The sequence below is a fragment of the Apodemus sylvaticus genome, chromosome 5 (assembly GCF_947179515.1).
Source record: "Apodemus sylvaticus chromosome 5, mApoSyl1.1, whole genome shotgun sequence".
NCBI classification, from domain to species: domain Eukaryota; kingdom Metazoa; phylum Chordata; class Mammalia; order Rodentia; family Muridae; genus Apodemus; species Apodemus sylvaticus.
This window is the reverse complement of record NC_067476.1, coordinates 141,850,857-141,873,078: the sequence shown is the minus strand read 5'-3', so window position 1 is coordinate 141,873,078 and position 22,222 is coordinate 141,850,857. Positions and strand designations below refer to the sequence as shown.

The 22,222-nt window shown below is 47.3% G+C and overlaps 1 long non-coding RNA gene across 1 annotated transcript; it reads left to right on the top strand.

The window, feature by feature from the left end:
- The first annotated feature begins 16,936 nt into the window (after nucleotides 1–16,936).
- LOC127686161 (uncharacterized) lies at nucleotides 16,937–21,882 on the top strand. Its single transcript, XR_007977990.1, has 2 exons — nucleotides 16,937–19,477; nucleotides 19,542–21,882. It is a non-coding gene; the product is annotated as an uncharacterized LOC127686161 (long non-coding RNA).
- Nucleotides 21,883–22,222: the final 340 nt, after the last annotated feature.

The following is a 22,222-nucleotide window of genomic DNA, read 5'->3' as shown; positions in this document are numbered from 1 at the left end:
TATTCTAGGCCAGCCAGCCCCACAGATGCACTTGACTCTGCGTCCCTGGTGCTGGGATTATCAACACGTATGACATCTGGCTTTTCACATGGGTCCTGGGATCAAACTCAGATCCTCATATCTACAAAGCAAGTGGTTTACCAACTGAACCATCTCCTCAGTCGCCAGCTCTTCTCCCTTTTTGAGACAGAATGTTATTTAGCTTAGGCTGGCCTCAAACTCACTAGTAGGCGAGGCTGGCCTTAAATTCCTAACCCTCCTGCCTCTGCCTCCTAAATTCTGTGTATGGCCACACCTGGCTCTTTTTGCCCCTCCCTCTCCCTGTTCACATTCCTTTCTTTCTTCCCTAGGCTCCTCCTCTCCCATCCTACCTTCCTTCCTCATTTTCTTGATTCCTTTCCTTTCTCCACTCCACCCAGGACCTGTCAATGACGCCCATGGTTGTTCAGAGTACCTCTCTGTGGGAGCAAAAGCTAGAATAAGACAAATGTAAACCCAGCAGCTCCTAGGCCTCGTTACTGGAAGCCTTCAGAGTGGGTTGGAAAGGAGAGGGGGAGCATTGGAGAGAGAGGGGATCCCAGCAACAGAGCCCAGGCTGCCTAGCGACCGCTGGCAAATCCCCGGGGCATCCACAGCCAGTCACCTGCTTCCAGCCCGCCTGCTCCTCCCTTTCTTCCCAGTGATCAAAGAACTAAGGGGAAAACAAATCAGGGTTGCAAAAATCCTTGATAACCATCTCCCCCACCTCTGTGATTCTGCATTGAGAAGCTGAGGCAGAGAAAAGGGAAGTCACTGGTTGATGTCACCCAGAAAGTGGCTCAGCGGGGACTGGAATCCAAGTCTCTGACTGATCCTTTTGTGCTTGGTTTAATTGTTTGTTTGTGGGTTGTGGTGGTGCGTAGGTGTGTGTGTGTGTGTGTGTGTGCACTCACATGCATGAGCGAATGTGTGTGATGTAGATGGTATGCGTGTATGTGTGTGTGTATACTCAAGGTCAGAGGACACCTTTGGGAAGGTAGTTCTGCCTTTTTGGTTTGTTTTGAGGCGGGGTTTTTCTTGTTCCCACTCTTTCAATGAGTACTCCTAGATCATTCCTCTTCCCCCATCCCCTCCCTTCTCTCCCTCTCTCCAGTGGGATTAGAGATGTACACTAACAGCACATCTGTCTTTCCACACAGGTAGCTGCTCTTGCTCAGCTGGTGGTCCTACTCTCGAAGCCACTTTTCTGGCCCTTTGTGTGTGTGTGGGGGGGGGGGGGGGGATTTGAGATGGATAGCATCTTGTGACACAACCTAGTTTCAAACTCGCAGTCTTTCTGCCCTCACCTGCCAAGTGCTAGGATACGGATTGTGGATCTGCCACCTCACCTGGCTGGGGGCTCTTCTTTCCCTACCACATTGCCAATACACTGGGGTCCCCCCTTTCTCTGACTCCTACTATACCAGGTTTGGCATTCCATGGTAAGATTCCCCATCTTTTTTCTGGGTATAGGAGTCCCTAAGGTTTGGACAAAAGGGACAAAGCATAACATTCCATCCTAGCTGAAGGGGGCTTAAAAAGAGAGAAGGGGGCGGGGGTTCAGAGAAATGTGGCATGGCTGTGTGGGGGAAGGGGGTGCCCAGGTGGGCCCATGTCCAAGCACCTCTTCCCCCTGAGGGACCACACGCACGCAGGCGTGGTATAGAATAGAGTTTATTCAGGGTAGAGGTTAGGAGTTAGAGAGGCAGAGAGAGAGAGAGAGAGGAGAGTAGTGGAGGCCAGCCATGACCACGTGGAGAGGGGGGAGGGGAGGAGAGCCCAAGGGGCAGAAAGGTGAAAGTAGGATGAGAGAGAGTGGAGAGAGAGAGAGAAGAGGGGCAAGTAGCCCCTTTTGTAGTGGGCCAGGTCTATGGGGTGGGGCATACCTGGCTATTGCCAGGTAAGTGTGGGGTGGAGCTGAGACAGAATACCAACACTAGCCAGAATCCTGGGAGCCTCCCGGTTCTGGGAGGATGAGGAAGTGTCCCCCTGGCCTGTAGGGGTGGGGACAGAATCCTCTTTAGAGAGCCTGGAGGAAGCAGCCCGCAGAGAGTTAAACTAGGCTTTGGCTCCATAGGCCATCCCTTGTGGGACCCCTCCTCACTCTCCCCGCCTAGTTGGCAGCCTGGAGGCCCTGCCTCACCTCACCAGCCTCCAGCTTGAAGCAGAGGCCACCCAGGCCCAGGGTAGCTCAGAGCCTCTGCAGAAGGCTGCTGGGGGCAGGGGGAGGGAAGGGTTTCCAGAGTCTCCTCTTTCAATCCACTCCCCTTCCTCCACAAAGGGTCACTGTCTGAGCACAGAGGGAGCCTAGAAGGAGGCCTCCCAAGGTGCTCAGTAACAGGGCTGGGTTTCATGAACCCAGGCCTCTGGGCCAAGTAAACATCAGGGAAGGGACAGGCAGAGCAGTTTGTGCAGACTAGCTCGCCGCTGCTCCAGGCCGCCCCAGAGCTCGCTCACCAGGACGTCCCCGAGACAATAAAGACAGCTATAGGCTGCGGTCATCTGCAAGACTGGATGGCTGCAGAACTGGCGAACCAGAGATAAACCCTCCCTGGTACTTGACATTGCACACGGCACCATCCTGCCGTTCTTGTCAAGTGCAAAGGGCTTTACATGAATGTGGTGCATTAGCTCAGAGATGGGGAAAGAGTCTTGTGAGCTGGAGAAGTCAGGGAATACTTCTTGGAGAGAGTGGAACATAAACTTAGTCTTCATAAATGACAAGAAGAAGGAAGGCATCTCAGGCAGGCTGCACAGGCGACTCGCAGCCTCGGGAAAGCAGGTGACCCCAAGTTAGAGTAGAGAATTCTCATAAGGCAGGATAAGTTAGTCTAGAAAGTTTGGTTGGGAATTAAACCACAGGGAGTCTGAGCCAGCTGAGGAGTCCTAAGCAAAGCAATTAATGAGGTGAAAGCAGAAATTTAGAGAATGTAGGATACTCTGAAAAAGCTCTAGACTAACCCCCTGCTTCTCTGGAGAGCCTGGGGCTACCTATGTCTTCTCTGAGGCAATGGACTCTCACCACGGCTGGACTTCTTCATCCTTAAAATAAAAGTATTCAAGACTGGGCAAGTGCTCAGCAAAGCACTTGCTGCACAGGCGTGAGGCCTGTTCGGATTCCCAGCACCCATGAGAATGTTTAGGCGTGGTGGGCGTGCCTGTAATCCTAGCACAGGCTGGTGAAATAAGAAGATTCTGGGGTCTTACTGGCAAGCTGGTCTAGCTAACTGGTGACCTTCAGGTTGAGGGAGAGATCCTGTCTCAAAAAAATGAAGTGGTGGCCAGGCGGTGGTGGCACACGCCTGTAATCCCAGCACTCTGGGAGGCAGAGGCAGGCGGTTTCTGAGTTCAAGGCCAGAGCCTGGTCTACAGAGTGAGTTCCAGGACAGCCAGGGCTACACAGAGAAACCCTGTCTCGAAAAAACCAAATCCAAAAAACCAAAAAAAAAAAAAAAAAAAAAAAAAAAAATGAAGTGGCCTGGCGGTGGTGGCGCCTGCCTTTAGTCCCAGCATTTGGGAGGCGGAGACAAGCAGATTTCTGAATTTGAGGCCAGCCTGGTCTACACAGTGAGTTCCAAGACAGCCAGGGCTACACAGAGAAACCCTGTCTTGGAAAAAAAAAAACTGGAGTGCTTGAGAAAGACACTTGATGTGGACCTCTGCCCTCTGTATTCATGTACATACAAGAATATATAACATTTAAACAGCACACACAGAAACACACAGACATAAAATGAAAAAATAAAAGTAGGGGCTGGCCGGGCAGTGGTGGACAGGCCTTTAATCCCAGCACTTGGGAGGCAGAGGCAGGCAGATTTCTGAGTTCGAGGCCAGCCTGGTCTACAGAGTGAGTTCCAGGACAGCCAAGTCTATACAGAGAAACCCTGTCTCAAAAAACCAAAAAAAGAAAAAGAAAAAAATAAAAGTAGGGGCTGGCTCAGCAGTTACGAGCATTTGCTGCTGGTGGAGAAGACCTGGGTGAGGTTCCCAGCAGTCAGCCTTACAACCCGTGTCTACAACCCCAGTTCCAGGGCATCTGCTGCCCTCTTCTGACTTCCACAGGCATCAGGCACATATGTAGTGCACATAGTGCATGTACACGCATACACATAAAATAAATCTAGATAAACAATCAAAACCAAACAGTGATGAACCTGGGTTTAGTCACCAGTGCCAAGAAAGGTAAATAAAAGAGAAAGACAACACTAGAAGATCTTTTTTACACAAAGATTTATTTAACGTATATGAGTGCTCTATCTGCATGTAGATACACCTGCAAGCCATAAGAGAACATCAAATCCCAGTATAGACGGTTGTGAGTCATCATGGGGTTGATGGGAATTGAACTCAGGACCAGCTGGAAGAGTAGACAGTGTTCTTAACCCCAGAGCCATCCCTCCAGCTGGACACTAGAGGAAACCTTGAAACCCCTTTCTGTCTCTGATATGGACATGCATAGATCATATCAAATGAGGAGAGGGGCAGAGCAGCTTAGAAAGCGGTCGCACCCCAGTAACTCTGGGCTGGTCTTCTGCATGGACTCATCTGTGCTGAACTGTGGGAAAGACATCCCAACTACCCCTGGCCCCCCAGGCACGAGGCTAGGCACACTTAGTTTACTTGTTGTTTGTTTGTTTGTTTGTTTTTCGAGACAGGGTTTCTCTGTGTAGCCCTGGCTGTCCTGGACCTCACTCTGTAGACCAGGATGGCCTCAAATTCTCAGAGATTTGCCTAGCTCTACCTCCCGAGTGCTTGGATTAAAGGCGTGGACACACATCCACCCCACCCCACTCCCCCATGCTAAGTACTCTTATCCTTTTAAAGTTTGATTTTTTTGTGAATAGAAAATGCATGCATATTTGCCAAATTTTAAGGTCATAAAAAGATATGTGTACCTTAAAATTAATTTCTCAATACTTCTCAGACTTTTGGCTAAGATCGGATTTTTAAAACCATAGATAGATAGATAGATAGATAGATAGATAGATAGATAGATAGGGATAGAGATATATATTTCCCTTTAGTTGTTTTCAGCTACACATCTCTTCTAACATTATTAGTTTTTAGTTTTTTTTTAAAATTATTTATTCTTATTTCATGAGCAGTGGTATTTTGCCTGCATGTATGTCTATGTAAAGGTGTCAGATCCCCTGGAACTGGGGCTACATGCAGACAATTGTGAACTGCCATGCAGGTGCTGGGTCCCCAAAGAGCAACCAATACTCATTACCACTGAGCCATTTCTCCAGCCTCCTCCCCGCCCCCATCATCAGTTTTTAAGCTCTCATTTCGGAGAGAATATACGTGTATATGAACCTACAGCTGCTTAAACATTTTAAGATTCTGTTGCGTCTTTGTGGCCTTCTGCACACAGGTGCGCACACTCATATGTGGGCTCCGTCTTAGCTTTTGAGAAGGGTCTCTCATTGACCCTGGAGCTCCTGGATTGGCTAGACTGGTTGGCCAGCAAACTCCAAAGATCCTATCTGTCTCCTCTTCCCCAACTGCAGTGTTTGAAATGCAGATATGAGCAGGGTGGTGGTGCACGCCTGTAATCTCAACACTCTGGGAGGCAGAAGCAGGTGGATTTCTGAGTTCGAGGCCAGCCTGGTCTAGAGAGTGAGTTCCAGGACAGCCAGGGCTACACAGAGAAACCCTGTCTCGAAAAAAACAAATCCAAAAAACCAAAACCAGAAAAAAAAAAAAAAAAAAAAAGCAGATACGCATCTTTGTAACTCTCCTTGCACATGGGCGCTGGAAATCCCAGCTGAGTCCTCACGCCTGCATGGCAAGTGCTTCACGCTCTGAGCCATCTCCCTAGCACCTCACCCCCGTAATTATTATTATTATTTTTTGCAAACACAAGCTGTTCTTTTTAAATTTTATTTGGAAGTTCTTTTCATATGAGTATTATCAAGCAATATGAGCATTACACTTACCTGTTTAAAGATGGTAAGCCTTGTGTGTAGCATTCCCAAGGTCCTGAATGCGATCTGTAGCTTAAAAGTAAGAACTAAAAAAGATATCTTACTCTTTATATGGCAAAACAATGCTGAACACCCTCACCCCTACTGTTGAATATTTAGGGTGTCTCTTTTCTATGGTAAACAATATATTATTGTGCATATGTTATTTGGCATGTGCAGGGATACGTCTCCAGGATATGATCCCAGAATAGAAATTACATGCCAAGTCCTTTATATTACTTAATATAACAACTTAAAGCAACTATGATTATGCAAATTGTACAAATGAGGAGAATCAAGCCATAAAAGGACTCCACAACTAGGTAGGTTCAAGTCACATAGTTCCTATGTAGTGGGATAGAAATTCCCAGAGAGGCATTCTGGGAATTCTGACACCAGAGCTGACGAACTCAATCATTGCACCAGCGTTTCTCATGTGGTAGCATCACCAGGAGGACCTGCTATAAACGTAGAGGACTAGGGCGAGCCCTGAAGAGTTTCTCCGTCACCTACTGTGGGGCCCAAGGATTTGTATCTCAATTAGTTCCTAGGCCATCCTGATGCTGCAAACACACTCTGGATAGCTTCGCTCTCTCTGACCTCTCCCACTCTGTTCATGTAGGTCAGAAAGCAAGTGGCCGGTACTCTGCGCCTAACCTTGGTGGGACCAGCATCAGGCCCACCGGAAAGACTTCCCGGAGCCCATGCATAAGCTCCGCAGAGACCGGGCAGGAGCATCTCGAGCGAAGCTGGCATGCAGTCCTTAAATACGTGCGGAGTGAATGTAGGAACAATCGGGGTACAAAGCGCTCTGTCCAATTTGTTGTCGCCCTTTCCTCCCGCTCGCCCCCCTGGGGAAGCCCACTGCCTACACTGGCTGAGATCCAAAGTCACGCTCTGAGAGCCCCGGGGAGAAAGCTGGTCATTTCCGCCCATCACACTCCTCTGGCTTGTAATGAAGTCAGCGAGGCAGCCAGGCCCCGGTTATTAATGGAGAGACAACATCTCAGCGTGCTAGAGTTCCGCTGAGACGATAGGTTGTCCGATGTGCCCATTTCATTAGCATTAATAGCAATAGATATAATTCATAGCATATCCATGCAATCGATACACTTACTGAAAAAAATAAAACCCTCTAGCCAGTACTTCCTCCTCTCTTACAGCAAAGAGCTTCTTTCCAGAGACGAAGCCTTTTCATGGGCTCAGCCCGGCAGGCGCGCACAGACATGGCAGGGAAGATTTAAATTTGGGAGGTCTGCAGGAAGCCCCTTCCTTCCGCACGCAGAGCAGGATCACATAGAGATTTCCCATATCTGAAGGGGCAAATGACACTGGGTCACATGTTTACTGGAGGCACTCACACATCCAAACAGCTCCTCCAGATTTTGACTTAGGCACGGAATTAGATTCCTGAGGTAGAACTGGACACTTTATCGTCTCCAGCCCTGCTGCTTTATGCAGCCGCCCACCATTTGTCCTGGACTCTACGCCTGCGGCCTGCTCCATCTCAGGCTTTTCTAAGCCCTATTCCCTGTTGTTTTGATCCCCCAAGGTTGAGTCTTGTGGTTAACATGTTCAGGTCCCAGACCCTGCACAAACAACATGCAGAAGTCCTCATGGACATCGATAATGACAGGCGTCCATCGTGAGTCATGGGGACGAGTGTCATGGGCCCACTCAACCTCATGCAGCTGACTGGCCAAGCAGTGGGACTGGGCTGTTGCTTACTGAATGGCTACTGTATAAGCGACAGACCCAGCCAGAGTGGTCAGCCGTTATGACCTTCAGGCCGGTGTAGTTGATGCTGTGAATCAAACTGGGCCAGACACAGGTAGCCATGGTAGGATATCAGGTCACATAGAATGCCCCGCCCATGACATACATATCCACTCAGAGGCAGAAGCAGCAGCCGTGACAACCAGGCTGAAGGTTTTGTCAACTGACCCATCTCGATGTTGTGGAGAGGCCCATAGGGGTAGCCTGATTGTAGTTCCGAAGCCCGTTAGGGCACTCAGATCCAGTCGTGGTCTAGGCCAGCCCATCTGATCTCATAAAGCTGAGGTGAAAGGGGGAGGCGGAGTCAGGCAGTTGGCACAGATGAACTCAATCAGTAACCTGCCCCATTCAGACACAGGTGGCTGACACCAATCAGATGCAGTTTGTCAAGCATGGATAGGGTCTGGTTGGTCAGCTGCAGTTAGATCACCTCAGACAAAAGCCTCCTGCAGAAGAGAAGCCAAATAAGGGAAGTCAGTCAACTGTGGTAGGGATGGACAGAGCCAACTGCCTCGGTCTGTCAGGCACCTGGTGAAATCAGTGTTCAGTGGGACAGCCAGACACACTTGGATTATCAGGCAACGACGGCATCTGTGGCCAGTCAGCTGTGGCCAGTCAGGCTGCATCCAGTCAAGTGCTAGGCTTCAGGTTCCTTGTGTTCTGAGCAGAGCCTTGACTGGATAAGGGCGGGGCCTGGTCTTGTCAGGCCTGAAGACAGTGCCTTCCCAGCAGCCTCCTTGTGTTGCCATGGTAGCCAGGGCCTGATCTCAGCCTGCAGCTGTACCAGGCTTCTCTACTCTTGCTCTCAGGGCTACTTGGTTCCGAATTCTCTTCCCTGGCCCCGGCACCACCAGAGCCTGAACAAAGCACTGCACAATAGCAGTAGCTACTGGTGCAGGGGCGGAAGGTAGCACAGCAGTCTCCACTACCAGGTTGCCACTTTAGCATCTCTTTACCCTCATGCGGATGACTAGAAATGGCCCCCTTAAGGCTACGCCACAAGAAGGATAGGGACGCAGAAACCCCCAACCCCCAGATGCACAGCATGAGCTTGCACTGTCTCCAGGGACGATCCAATTTCTCTGGACAGTGAGGACATGCCCACAAGAACAGCCCGAGGTGTGATTAGGGAACGCTGGGCTCTACCACAAGGGAGAGTGTCGAACCTGTGAGGAAAGCCGTCTTCATACAGCATTTGATGTGGCATTGCTCCCACAGTGACTCTTTTTTACAGATGAGGAAATCAAGCACAACAGCGCTTCATGTCTTGCACAAGGTCATCTGCCCCAAAGTACAAGAGTCAAGACAGGATGAGGGGTCACCCAATCCTTGACCTGTCGAGGTGTGAATCCTTAACCAAATTCTGCTGGGTTGTAGAGACTAGCAGGATAGAGAATCACCTTAGACTACACTTTAGGGACTGTCATGGGCAACATACCACCATAACTCAAAAAGAAGTTAAAAAAAACTCCACCACAGGCAGTGGTGGCGCACGCCTTTAATCCAAGCAATTGGTAGGCAGAGGCAGGTGGATTTCTGAGTTCGAGGCCAGCCTGGTCTACAGAGTGAGTTCCAGGGCAGCCAGGGCTACACAGAGAAACCCTGTCTGATGAGCCTGCCCCCTGAAAGCGCGACTCTCCCATTAGCAGGTCTCTGCTCTGCTCCAGAATCCCTGACCCTCTGCTGAATCCTCTGCATGCCTCTGCCTCGAGAACTTAGTATAAAAGCCTATTAGAATGAAGAACTGAGGGCTAGGGATGCAGCTCAGTAGTAGAGCACTATGCCCAACATGCACAAGGCCGTAGGTTTGATCCCTGGCACCAGAAAGTAAAACAAAACCCAAAAGCTGGGAATTCAGGTTAAATCAGGAACAATTTATAAATCGATCTTGCAAGGCTCTAAAATCGGGAAGCCTATGAGATCGGGGGCCCCTGAAAAACTGAGTGGGCACACTGTCACTGCAGATACCCAAGAGTATGGCTCCAGGTCCAGATACCTGTGATCAAGCTCTAGCTGTGTGAAGCAGGAGTTAGGAACACATGGTCATAAATGAAAATGTCTACAGAGGTAAAGAGATTTCACAATGGGTCAAGGGTCAGACCAGCAAGCCCGCTCCATCTAAAGGGCTGTATGCCTCAGGGGTGGTGACATATGCCTTTAATTGTAGCCCTTAAATCCTAGTATTAGAGAGGCAGGGGCTGGGGAAATCTATATGAGTTCAAGGCCAGCCTGTGTCTACAGAGTCATTCCACACCAGCTAAGGGTACATAGTAAGACCTCATGAATGAATGAATGAATGAATGAATAAGTTATGTCCTCAGTCACCCACTATCTCTAGCCCTCTAGTTAGGCAGTGCTGACTAAGTCAGTTAACACAGAGTCTGATTTCCACCATATATATAATAAGAAGGAAGACTTCATCTCACTGTGAAATTTTATGTTGATCAAACATTTCTGTCTGTAGAAAACATGGGAAGTATAGCATGGTCTATAAATGGAGAGGAAAGAAAAAGCTGCCGACTGGAGGCTGGCTGGGCATCTGCCACACAGTACAGCAGTTCTGAGAGCATTCCTCTGAGGAGGGCCTTGTGCTCCTCTCAGACCAATGAGGGAAGGCCCTTCAAGGGACATGGTGATTGAGGTGGAGCCTGGTTTCAAATTGAGACCCTCCAGCACCTCAGAGCAGTCTCCTTTGCCCAACCCACAATTACTGTCACTGTTGATGGAGCCCAGTGCCTAGTCCCAGATCAGCACCAGCCTGAACGATACCCCAGACTCCAGTATCAACTGTTGGCAAAATGCGACTTGTGTCCCATGGGTCACACCCACACCAACATGACTTCAGGTCGAACTTGCAATAATGTTTTGTTTGTTTGTTTGTTTATTTATTTATTTATTTATTTATTGGTTTTTTTTTTTTCCGAGACAGGGTTTCTCTGTGTAGCCCCAGCTGTCCTGGAACTCACGCTGTAGACCAGGCTGGCCTCGAACTCAGAAATCCGCCTGCCTCTGCCTCCCAAGTGCTGGGATTAAAGGCGTGCGCCACCACTGCCCAGCGAAAGAATGTTTTAAATGCCACACCATGCTTATTATTTAAAAAGAAGAGGAGGCTTACTGACAGGAGACTCCTCAGTTCCATTCAGGCAGGTTGCAGAAGGCTATGTAATGGCTGTCCAAAGACATCTGGTTCCAGTCCTTGGGGGTCACTTTCCTCTCTCATCTTTCTATGATGTTTGTTCCAATTAACTTAAACCCATACTTTGTTCAAACTTTTAAAAAAAGATTTTATTATTTATTATATGGAAGTACACTGTAGCTGTCTTCAGACACCCCAGAAGAGGGCATCAGATCTCATTATGGATGGTTGTGAGCCATCTGGAATTTGAACTCAGGACCTCCAGAACAGCAATCAGTGCTCTTAACTGCTGAGCTATCTCTCCAGTCCAGAGAGTCTTATACAAGCATAATTTGTCCTGAGCTGGAGAGTTGTCTCAGCAGTTAAGAGCACTGGTTGTTCTTCTAGAGGACCCAGGGTCAGTTCCTAGCACCCACGCTCGAAAGCACCCATAATTCCAGTCCTAGGGAATGCTGGCAGAACATAAAACAACATCTTTTAGAATCTAAAAGAAGCCGAGCAGTGGCAGTACATGACTTTAATCCCAGCACTTGGGAGGCAGAGGCAGGCAGATTTCTGAGTTCGAGGCCAGCCTGCAGAGTGAGTTCCTGGACGGCCAGGACTATACAGAGAAACCCTGTCTCAAAAAACTGATAAAAAAAAATCTAAAAGAATAAAATTCCATAAAATTTGTATATGTTTACTTACTCAATCAGTGTCAACATGGACTTGTGGATGTTTAGTTATACTTCGCCCTGTTCTCCAGCACTATGATGTTTATTTCGTTGCTCGGGTGGTCCTTCAGCCATTGGCAGCTCTTTAATCATGTCTCATAAGTCCCTTTGATACAACCTGATCTCAAAAGGGATGTCGGTGGACCTTTTCAAGAAGTGTATATTTGAGCCAGCAAGATAACTCAGCAACTAAAGGCATTTGCTGGCACGCCTGCTGGCCACCCTTGTCCAATCCTATGGCTCACATGATGGAGGGAGAGACTTCTGCTAGTGGTCCTCTGACCACAACACTTGTAGGCATGTGCACTAACATGCAAGCCAAAGAAATGTTTTTTGTTTTGTTTTGTTTTTTTTTTAAAAAAACTCTTTTAAAAATGTTATATACTGGGGCTGGAGAGATGGCTCAGCAGTTAAGAGCACTGACTGCTCTTCCAAAGGTCCTGAGTTCAAATTCCAGCAACCACATGGTAGCTCACAACCATCTGTAATGAGATCTGACTCCCTCTTCTGGTGTGTCAGAAGATAGCTACAGTGTACTTATATATAATAAATAAAACTTTTTTTAAAAGTTATATACTTATGACAGACAGTACTGGCACATGCCTTTAATCCCAGCTTTCAGGAGGCAACCTGGTCTATAGAGTGAGTTCCAAGGCTACACACAGAAATTCTGTGGAGGGGAACCCTCCCCCCCAAAAAAAGGAAGAAAATATATATATTTACTTCAGTGTATATTAGAAAACTATGACTAGCCTGTCAACTGTGACTTCACATGGACAAAGGGATTCTAAGTAGAGGTGGGAACCTTACAAATCCACATGTGAAATGCAACTCTCCTTGCTCAGGGTCTTAGAGGCAGAGAAGTTGAGAGGAAATTGGGTCTTGAAGCTAGAACTCTTGTGAGTGGGACCAATGTCCTATAAAAGGGACTCTAGACTCTTGACACCTTCTACCACATGAGACAGAAACCAGAACACTCCATCTATGAACCAGAAATCAAGTCACAAGATACCAAATCTACTGCCTCCCTGATTCCAGACACCTGGGCCTCTAGAATTGTGAGGAGTAGGTTTCTATTGTTGCATGGAGGGTTTCATTTGTTTGTTTGGGGCAGGGTCTCTCTACATAACCCTGCCTGTCCTGGGAACTCTTTATGTAGACCAGGCTGGTAGACAATCTATAGAGATCCACCTGCCTCTGTCTCCCAAGTGCTGGAATTAAGTCATACACCATCATATGCCTGGCCAAATTCCAGTGATTATAAGCCACAGAATTGATGATATTTTCTCATAACAGCCTAAAGGGGCTAAAACACTGGCACACAGAACACTGTTAAAGCTGTTTTGGGGGATGATTGAAGCTGGAGAAATTCTGGGCTAGAACAGATTAAATTCCTAAATTCAAGCAATGATCTAGCTAGGGATATGATCAGGTAGTTGACGGACACCTCCCCACACCTCTGCCTGGGTGCAGATCTGTTGATAAGGAGGTGGGTATTGCGTGTCTAGGTCCAGGGAAGGCTGTACTGTTTGTTTCTCTGGCAAGCTGTGTGGGTGGCCTGAAGCTCAGCACTCTTTTGTGCTAATGAGCTTAGAGCTTTTGCCCTAATAAACACCGCTGTGTGTCACAGGGCTGACATGTGATGGTTCCCAAGGAGAAGCGTTAGTGTTATTCACTGTGCTCGTTCAGGACCCTTTCTCCCGTGTCATCCTCTGTAATGTGAGACAGCCACAAGGACAGGATGGATAGAACTGACTCACCTGTGACCTCAGAATCTTTACCAGAGTTTCTGGACTCATGTGCCCCGGCCTTAGACAATCAGAATTGAATGACATTTAGCCCCGAAGCTGTCTCCCAATTGAGCAGAATTCTGCATCCCATTATCTCTAGCCTGGTCCAAGATAGAAAGTCCTTCAAAGGCTTTTATTAGCTTGCCTGCTTTGAGTCTAAACTGTGAGTTTCTGTGTGCAAGTGTTTGCTCAGGCCTTGAAATATTTAATGCTTCCAGGGAGTTCTGGGGCCTGGTGACTTGGATTAGACTACAGGCTTTTCCTGACAACTAGGCAGATTACATAGCCTCCTATCTGCACTGTAAGGAGAGTAATACAACATAGCTCACAGGATTGCTTTGAAATCAAATAAAACAAAAATAAAGTCTTCAGTTATTAAGGTGCCTGGCCCACAGTACAAGTCCAATGAATTTTTTTCATTTGTTTGTTTAGTTTTTTGAGACAGGGTTTCTCTACATAGCCCTGCCTGTCCTGGAACTCACCATATAGACCAGGCTGGCCTTGAACTCAGAAATCTGCCTGCCTCTGCCTCCCAAGTGCTGGGATTAAAGGTGTGCGCCACCACTGTCCGGCTCAATTAATTTATCTGTGTAAGAACCACTGCTAGGTGTGTGTTAGCACAAGTCGGGCACTTAGGAGACATCCTCCTGTGGGTCTCTGTGAGTTCAAGGTCGGTCTGGTTTACATAGTGAGTTCCTGGCTAGCCAGGACAATATAGAACCTGTCTAAACGAATCAACAAAGGGGTTGGAGCCATGGCGTAACAGGTAGGGGAACTAGCTGTTCTTTAAAAGGACCCAGATTTGATTTCCAGCACCCACATGGCAGGTCATAACTATAACTCCTGTTCCCTCACACAGACACACATGCAGGCAAAGCACCAATGCCTATAAAGTGCATAAAAATAAATTGTTACAAGGCCTGGAGAGGCTGGAGAGATGGCTTAGCGGTTAAGAGCACTGACTGCTCTTCCAGAGGCCCTGAGTTCAATTCCCAGCAACCATACAGTGACTTGTAATGATCTGTAATGGGATCCAATACCCTTTTCTGGTGTGTCTGAAGAGAGTAACAGTGTACTCACATAAAATAAATAATTTTTTTTTTAAAGAAATCACCACAAAAAGGAAATGTGTGTGACTGCCATCTCTGGGTGCCTGGAACACCAGCTTGCTTGGCTGTTGGGGAAACCAGAGCTCAGTAAAGGGACCACAATGGCTGATTCCTTGATGTGTCACTGTGCTCACTTATCCCCCCCAGTCCTCCCTCATGTCTGAAAGTCTCACCTGTGGGACCACTCCTGCTCTGCAGGTGCTAAGTCCGGGCACTTCTTTTGCAATGCTAGAGACCTTTGCTTCAGTTTTCTAGCCCTCCAGTCATTCCCCTGTCTCAGGCCCTTGTCATCACGGTAGACAAGAGTCCATGGTCTTCTCCCAGCTTCCCATCAGAAAGGTCTTTCTGACTGTCTGGGATCCTGTGTATGTCTACACCAAGAGTCTTAAGTTTAGACTGGAGTGGCTCAGTGGTAGAGCAAGTCCTAAGCACGCCCATGGCTGTGGGTTCTGTCCTCAGCACAGGAGTTGGGGAGGGCTCATTCTTATGATAACTCTCTTCAACCTCAACATGCATGGTTTTTCTTTCCTTAGTAAATAAAAAAGTTCACCTTTTTCTTTTCTTTTTCTTTTTTTTTTTTTTTTTTTTTTTTTTTTTTGGTTTTTTGAGACAGGGTTTCTCTGTGTAGCCCTGGCTATCCTGGAACTTACTCTGTAGACCAGGCTGGACTCAGAACTGAGAACTCTGCCTGCCTCTGCCTCCCAAGTACTGAGATTAAAGGTGTGCACCACCACCACCACCACCGCCCCACCATTTTCACTACAGGAAGCACTTCATAGCTTTTTCCTAATATCTAACTTGCTAACACCACTAGTATTATACTTTGGATAAAAGTAAATAAAAGATGAGTTTTATGACATTTTATTCTCTGTGTGTGTCTTTGGTTTTTTTTCCCAAAGATTTATTTTATGTATGAGTACTCTATCCGCATGCACACCTCTTCTGCACACCAGAAGAGGGCATCAGATCCCATTTATAGATGGTTGTGAGCTGTGTGGTAGCTGGGGATTGAACTCACGATCTTTGGAGGAACAGTGCTCTTAACTGCTGAGCCATCTCTCCAGCCTTCGAGTGTGTGTGTGTGTATACACACGTGTGTGTATGTGTGTGTGCATGTGTGAGTGTGAACAGGGCTTTGGATTCCTTATAGAGGAATCTTGTGCTTCCTGATGTAGGCGCTGGGATCCAAACTCTAGACCACTGATACAGCAAGTACTGACGGCTGAGCCCCTTCTCCTGGCCCAAGGATAGTGTTGTTGGTGGTGTGTTTTATGAGACAGGGGAGTGCTCATTATGCAGCCTTGGCTGACTTGGAACTTGCTGTGTGGTTTGATAATAGTCAGTGGGATAACTGGTGGGTGACTAAGTGGCCAGTGAGTGGAGGTACTAAACAATGGGACACGGGACATGTCACGTCCTGGAAGGATGGTATGGGACAGAGAAGCACTGCATCATGAACTGTGGGCGAGGTCAAACTTACACAGTGCCTCTCTGGGCACAGTTCACCTCTGAGGAGCGGAAACGGAAAAGGGAAACCAGGGTCGGGAGAACTACTGTATAAGCCCCTACCATACGTCACCATCTGCTGTAGGGTCTCTCCTTTCTGTCCCTGCTTCAGCTGTCTTTCATGATACATCTCAAAGCCCTTCAGTAGCTCTCATTTCTGTCTTGTATACATTGACCAGGTCCAACCCTTCTCTCTTCCCTGGCCTCTGTGTGGAGCAGGTAAGGTCTATGTGGTGCAGTTTTGTAGCCTGTTAACTGTTTGCTCTTCTGATAGGGAGGCCCTTCACCCACACTCTGTGACTGGTTATTCCTTGCCTCCTTCAAGACTTTGTTCCATGGGGCTGGAGAGATGGCTCAGCTCAGCTGTCCAGGACTGTAATTCCAGCTCCAGGACATCTAAAAGTCTCACACAGACACAGACAGACAGACAGACACGCCACTGTGGGCAGAAATAATGTGAGAGGGATGACGTGGGGGGAGGGGTCTGATTCGCTTTCTTAGCCTCGTGGAACAATATTATGGGGTTGCATTTGAGTACATAAGAGGCAGGCAGGCAGTTCATTATCTTACTAGGTAGTTTATAACATCATTTCTAGTGAGACTAGCTGTTCCTAGTGTAGTACATCAGGCCCTTATTTGTCTATAATTATTTTTATAATGCATCACAAATTGCTGGGTCTGCTAGTCTGGGCTTTTCCTTTCATTTTCACTTTTGGCCTTTTATTGTCCCCTGGACTTATGGTCTCTACAAAAGATTGTAAAGAGCCAAAAAAATAAATAAATAAATAAATAAATAAATAAAATAAAAGGCGCCCCACCCCCATCGCGTCTTATTCCACTAGTGTTGCAAAGGACACTCCGCTCCTGGCGGAACCATGCAGTTGGGGAACGGTAGCTCTCCGGTGGTGTTTGTGGGGCTTCCGGTGCCGCTCCTGCCTGGGCGAGAAGAACTGCCAAGTCAGTTCCGGCAGAGAGCGCAGCGAGCTCGGTGGTGCGGCCTTCTTCCACCCGGGCCCCCCACGGCCCCGGCTTGTGCCGGGTGAGCCGGGGGGCCCGGGGACAGCCTCGGTCCCTGTCCTGCGGACGCTAGGAGCCCTCGCCCTCGCGCAGCCACCGGCCGGGCCACGCGGCCATTCTACAGCGACTCTCCGTGCCAACGAGGCGTCTGGATGGCGGCGGCCTCTGTGCGCGGCCTCCACGACTCCACCCGCCCCTTGCTCTCCAGGGTCCGACTCACAGAGAAGCCCTAGCTAGGCCTTCGTGGACATCTCCGGGTGGCGGCGAGCGTGGCATGGCGGAAAGAATGGCGGCCACTTGAAGGCCAAGGCTGGGCCTTCGGGGCATCTGCGGCCTGAGGCGGCGGGTCTGCGCAAGAACATCGGCCATCGCCGGGAGGGGCCGCCCATGGACGAGCACTCAGACCTGGATGAACAGAGGCCTCAGTGGGCCTGGACGAAGGTGAGCGGGGCCCCGAATCGCGGCGAGAGGAACGATCGATTGCTGGGTCGCGAGTCTTCCTTCCACCCAAGAGAAGCCGAGACGCGACAACCGCTTGCGGCCAGTCGGCAACGCTGGCGAAGACTTAACCTGCCGCCGTAGAAGGCCTGTGTATATAATATGAAAAAGCTGCTCTCAACCTTTCCCCCGACCCTTTTTAGACTTTTGGCTAAATCTGGACATCTAGCTGTAAGAGATTGCCGAAGCAGGGCAAAGTAGAGGTAGGGGATCACTTGTGTACCCAGTCGCCATAAAAAGAAGATCGTAGACACGTCTTCTACAAGTGACTTTGAGATGGAATTGTTTAGGTCGCCTCTAGAAAGATCCAGGAGCGACACTCGACCCTGTTTGTTCCGTAGCTTAGAGGATCCAGCAGGAGGAGGAAGAGGTCCGGAGCCAGATTGGTCGTGTGAAGACGACGTCTCTCTCTCTCTCTCTCTCTCTCTCTCTCTCTCTCTCTCTCTCTCTCTCTCTCTTTTATTCTATTGTATTGTGTATGCATTTTATTCCTCTTTTCTTAACCCCCACCACCAAGTTTGTATTTGTGTGCCTGTGTGTGTGTTTGAAAATGCCAGGTTTTTTGGGGAATGTCTTTCTAGCTGCTCTGAAGTGCCTGACATATTTTATAAGTAGTAAAACATTCTGTAAATACCTTTTCGTTAGGATTCATTTGAAATAGTGTTTGGAGAGGAATAGCCAAACCTTTCCTGAGTTGACCACACTGTGTTTGTGCCCTGGTTCCCAGGAGAAGGAAATGCAGATCCCTAAGCCACGTGGTCCGTGGGTGGAAAGGAGCCAGGAGCCCATTTTGCTTGGCTTCTCTGTGTACATAGTGTATGGAAAGGACAAAGGGGTCCTAATTTACAACATCTGATTACTCTAGATGTTAAAGAGGTTGCCAGTGTATGACAAAGTAGAGTTAGTAGAACAATTTTTTTTGCATTTTCTGTTAAAGAATTTTTATTTACTTTTGTTATATGTGTGCCGTTTACTGGACTGCTGTGTACATAGTGACCAACAGTCCTTACTTGAAACATCTGGTCTATCTAGATGTTTAGAAGTGCCCAACGTATGTTAAATGTAGAGGTAGTAAAATATCACTTTGTAAATATCTTTTTTGCAAAAACTCATGAACTGTTTGTTGTCTCTTGGGAACGGGGTGATGAGCCCCTCTGAGCAGAATTGTGTGTTCTTGCTCAGGGGTTTGGAGGAGGTGCTGGGAGGCAGTGACAGCGGTCATGTAGTAATGTATATGGGACCTTTCCAGACGCCATTTCTATATACTTGCATTTTGTTTTGCTGTATGTATACTGTATATAATGGACAAATGTCTAAATTTTCAACATCTAGACTTTAGATGTTAAAGAGGTTGCCAATGTATGACAAAGTAGTAAATTTAGCACATAGTGTACACGTTAAAATTCATAGAAAATGTTGTGTAAACGGCTCGGGGTTAGGAATTTGTTCAGCTGTTTCTGAGCATTACACATGCCTATATTTGTCTACCGGTTTGAAGGGAGATGAAAGTGGGTGGAAGCCCAAATGATTATATTTAGAAGATACCTCAGATAACAACCATTGCTTTGCATAGTTTTATTTACCAGTGCCCTGTCAAGAGCAGTTAAGTTCTTACATGAAACAGCTAGTCTTTTAGATATTTGAAAGTGCTTGATATGTTTAAAGGTACAAGTAGTAGAATAATATTTTGTGTATATAGTTTTTTAAACTGGAGGAATATCGTGTGTAGAAATAGAATTGTTAACCCACCTCTGAGAACAGTGTACTGGCTGGGCTTGTTCAGTGGAGTGAGGAGGTGGGAGGGGAGAAACTGCAAAATGATTCCATTAGTGTGCTAGACATTTCTAGCTTACCCATCACCCTGTGTGCTGTGTGCATCTTATATAACATTGCTATACTGTATATACTGTACATACTGGACAAGAGTCCTATGACATCTAGTCTCTAGGTATTACACTATACTGTATATACTGTACATACTGGACAAGAGTCCTATGACATCTAGTCTCTAGTTATTAAAGAGGTTGCCAATGTATGACAAAAGTAGTTAGTAAACTCACACATTCTGTATACTCGGTTAGGTCATAGCAGGGTTGTCTTCTGAAGAGTTGTGAAGGTGTATCATCCAAGTGACAGGTGCCTGCGTCACCAGAATGTTCTCACCAGAAGACACTTTGAGATCTAACTAGTTTCGTGTGTGTGGTTTCAGCACTACTATGTATATAGGGGACAAATGTATGTCCCCATCTGAAACATCTAGTCCTCCTAGGTGTTTAGAAGTGCACAAAGTATGTTAACAGTAGACATAGTAATCCGTGTTGTAGACTGTCCTGTTTAGACTCTTGGTGAAGTGCTGTGTTTTGGAACTAGAAAGAGAAACCGCTTCTGAGCAATGCAGCCTTGCTTGCGAGGGTCTGGGAGGGAGAAAGAAAGAAAACGAAGGGCCTAATGCGAATGCAAGTTTGGTAATGCAAGGTTATCCGTTGTTCCTTGTATGTGCATCTTACTTTGCAGTGTATAGGAAACATATGTACAAGTTTGCAGCACCCAGTCTTCCTAGACAGTAAAGAGGTACCAGTGCATGACAAAGTACAGTTGGTGAAAATTATGTTAAAATTTGTAGGGAAAAAAATCTTAAAACCACTTAGGAAGTGAAATTGTTAGTATCCCACAAAAACATGACAGATGCATACACAGGACCCCTGGGTGGAGAGAACTGGAAGAAGGGCTAGAGCAGAACCTTGCTGTTTAGAAGGCGGTTTCTAACCACAGCCTTCGTTAGGTGTGCAGTGGACTCACCGCAGTGGACTTGCTGGGGAAACCCAAATGCTTATTCGCAACATCTGGTGCATACTAGACTTTTAAGTGCATACTAGACTTGATGCGGTAATGCATGCCTTTAGGCTGAGGCAGGTGGATCTCTGTGTTCTGGGTCAGCCAGAGCTATATAGACTTTTTCTCAAAACAGGAACTGCCGAATGGACAGGTAGGGTGGCTCAGCATGTAAAGGTCTTGCCACCAAGCTGGTGACCTGAGTTTGATTTCCAGGATCCACTTGGTAGGAGAAAGGTAATTCACAGCTTGTCTTTAAGCGTCCACACAAGTGCAGTGGCATGTGTGTGCACACATGCATACACTAATGCATAAATATAAAAATGTACACCATGGTAAAAATAGAGGGCTGACACCACTTTTTAAGGATTTTGTTCTTTCATAGGAATGGTCACACTGGGAAAATGGAGGTTAAATTTGGCCTTTGAGCAGATACTGTTACCAGGTGATGGAGGTGGGCGAGGGCAAAGATTAGTGCTCAGAAAAGACACTGTAGCTGTTGGTTGGTTCAGGTTGTCTAGCCATTGGTTAGGTGTGCATTTCAGTTAATGTCACCAAGTAGTAAGTCCCAGTGCCTAAAGGATGTTAAAAGTAGCAAAAGGCTAGGCTAGTCTTTGGGGAGGGCTGTCTTCTGGGCGTGGCCTTTGATAATCCTCTCACTTGCATCATCTGCATTTAGGACTTGTGCAGGGAAGAGGATGGATGAGAGAAAGATCGTTAGTACCACTACATCCAGAGGACAGCTGTACCCAGGGGCCCTATGTGCATCTTGGTAAAATACTCGTGTTCCCTATGCACAGTTGTCATCTGTTAACATCCTAAAGGAGAACATGGTTAAAAGAGTGAGTGGATATGGTAGGATCGACAAAAGGGTTCCTCTTGGACATGGAACTGTTAAATCATGTCTGGACAGTATGAGAAATTCATGTTGCTAGGCTGACTGGAGGGGCAGAGAGGTTCACAGGGTATTGAGACTGACATCCTGAGAGCCCCTGCCAGAGGTGCATCTCCCAGCTGCTCCTGGGAATACAGTTGTTGAGTGGGAACACCCCTTCTTATACATATGCTAGTGTGTAGATGTGATGATAAGCTTAGGAATGCTATACTTCCTGTGGTCTGTTGCTTTGTGTTTCCTTGTGAGCTGAGACTGAGTGAATGCAGAATCTAATTGTAACGTTGCCAGTACATCTATCTAGAGGCCTGCTGCCGTTTTTGTCTTCTATGAAATTTCTGTTGCCAAGAAGACAGGATTACAATTTTGTCTGACAGATTGAGATGGCATGGTGTATTCTTGGTTATCAAAATTCTTGTGTAGTTTTTAGTCGGTGAATATTCACAATGTGGGGAAAGCATGGTACATACCATATAATCTCAATTACCCAAGTGTATGTACGCTTGCAGGATCTAGAACGACACATCAAGCCGAGCTGCTTGAGACTGAGTGACTTTGTTCTTGCCTTCTTGTGTTTTGTTTCCTGTAATGCACATATTAAAAAAAATAAACAAAAGCTTCTTTAAAAAGTTGGGAGTCTTTACTGCTTGTGCAATAAAGAGCATAATCCGTGGAAGTGGTGTTCATGCTAATGTGCTGAGATAGCCAATTAGCTCTCTCATCTTCTGTGCCTTCCTCCCTGCCTAGGGGTTAGCTTCTTCTCCCTGGACAAGCCACCTGGAGTTCGCAGTTCCTATGCTTCCGCAGGCTTGAATGTAAGAACCTGACACCCTACAATGTGGCCTTTCCCAGCAGTCCTCTCCTCTACCACCTGAACCAGTTGTCCTCAAAGCCACACATGAATTACACTGTAGCCATAGAGTACAGCAGATCACCTGCCAGGGAGCAGGGGCTTAGGCTACGTCTTAT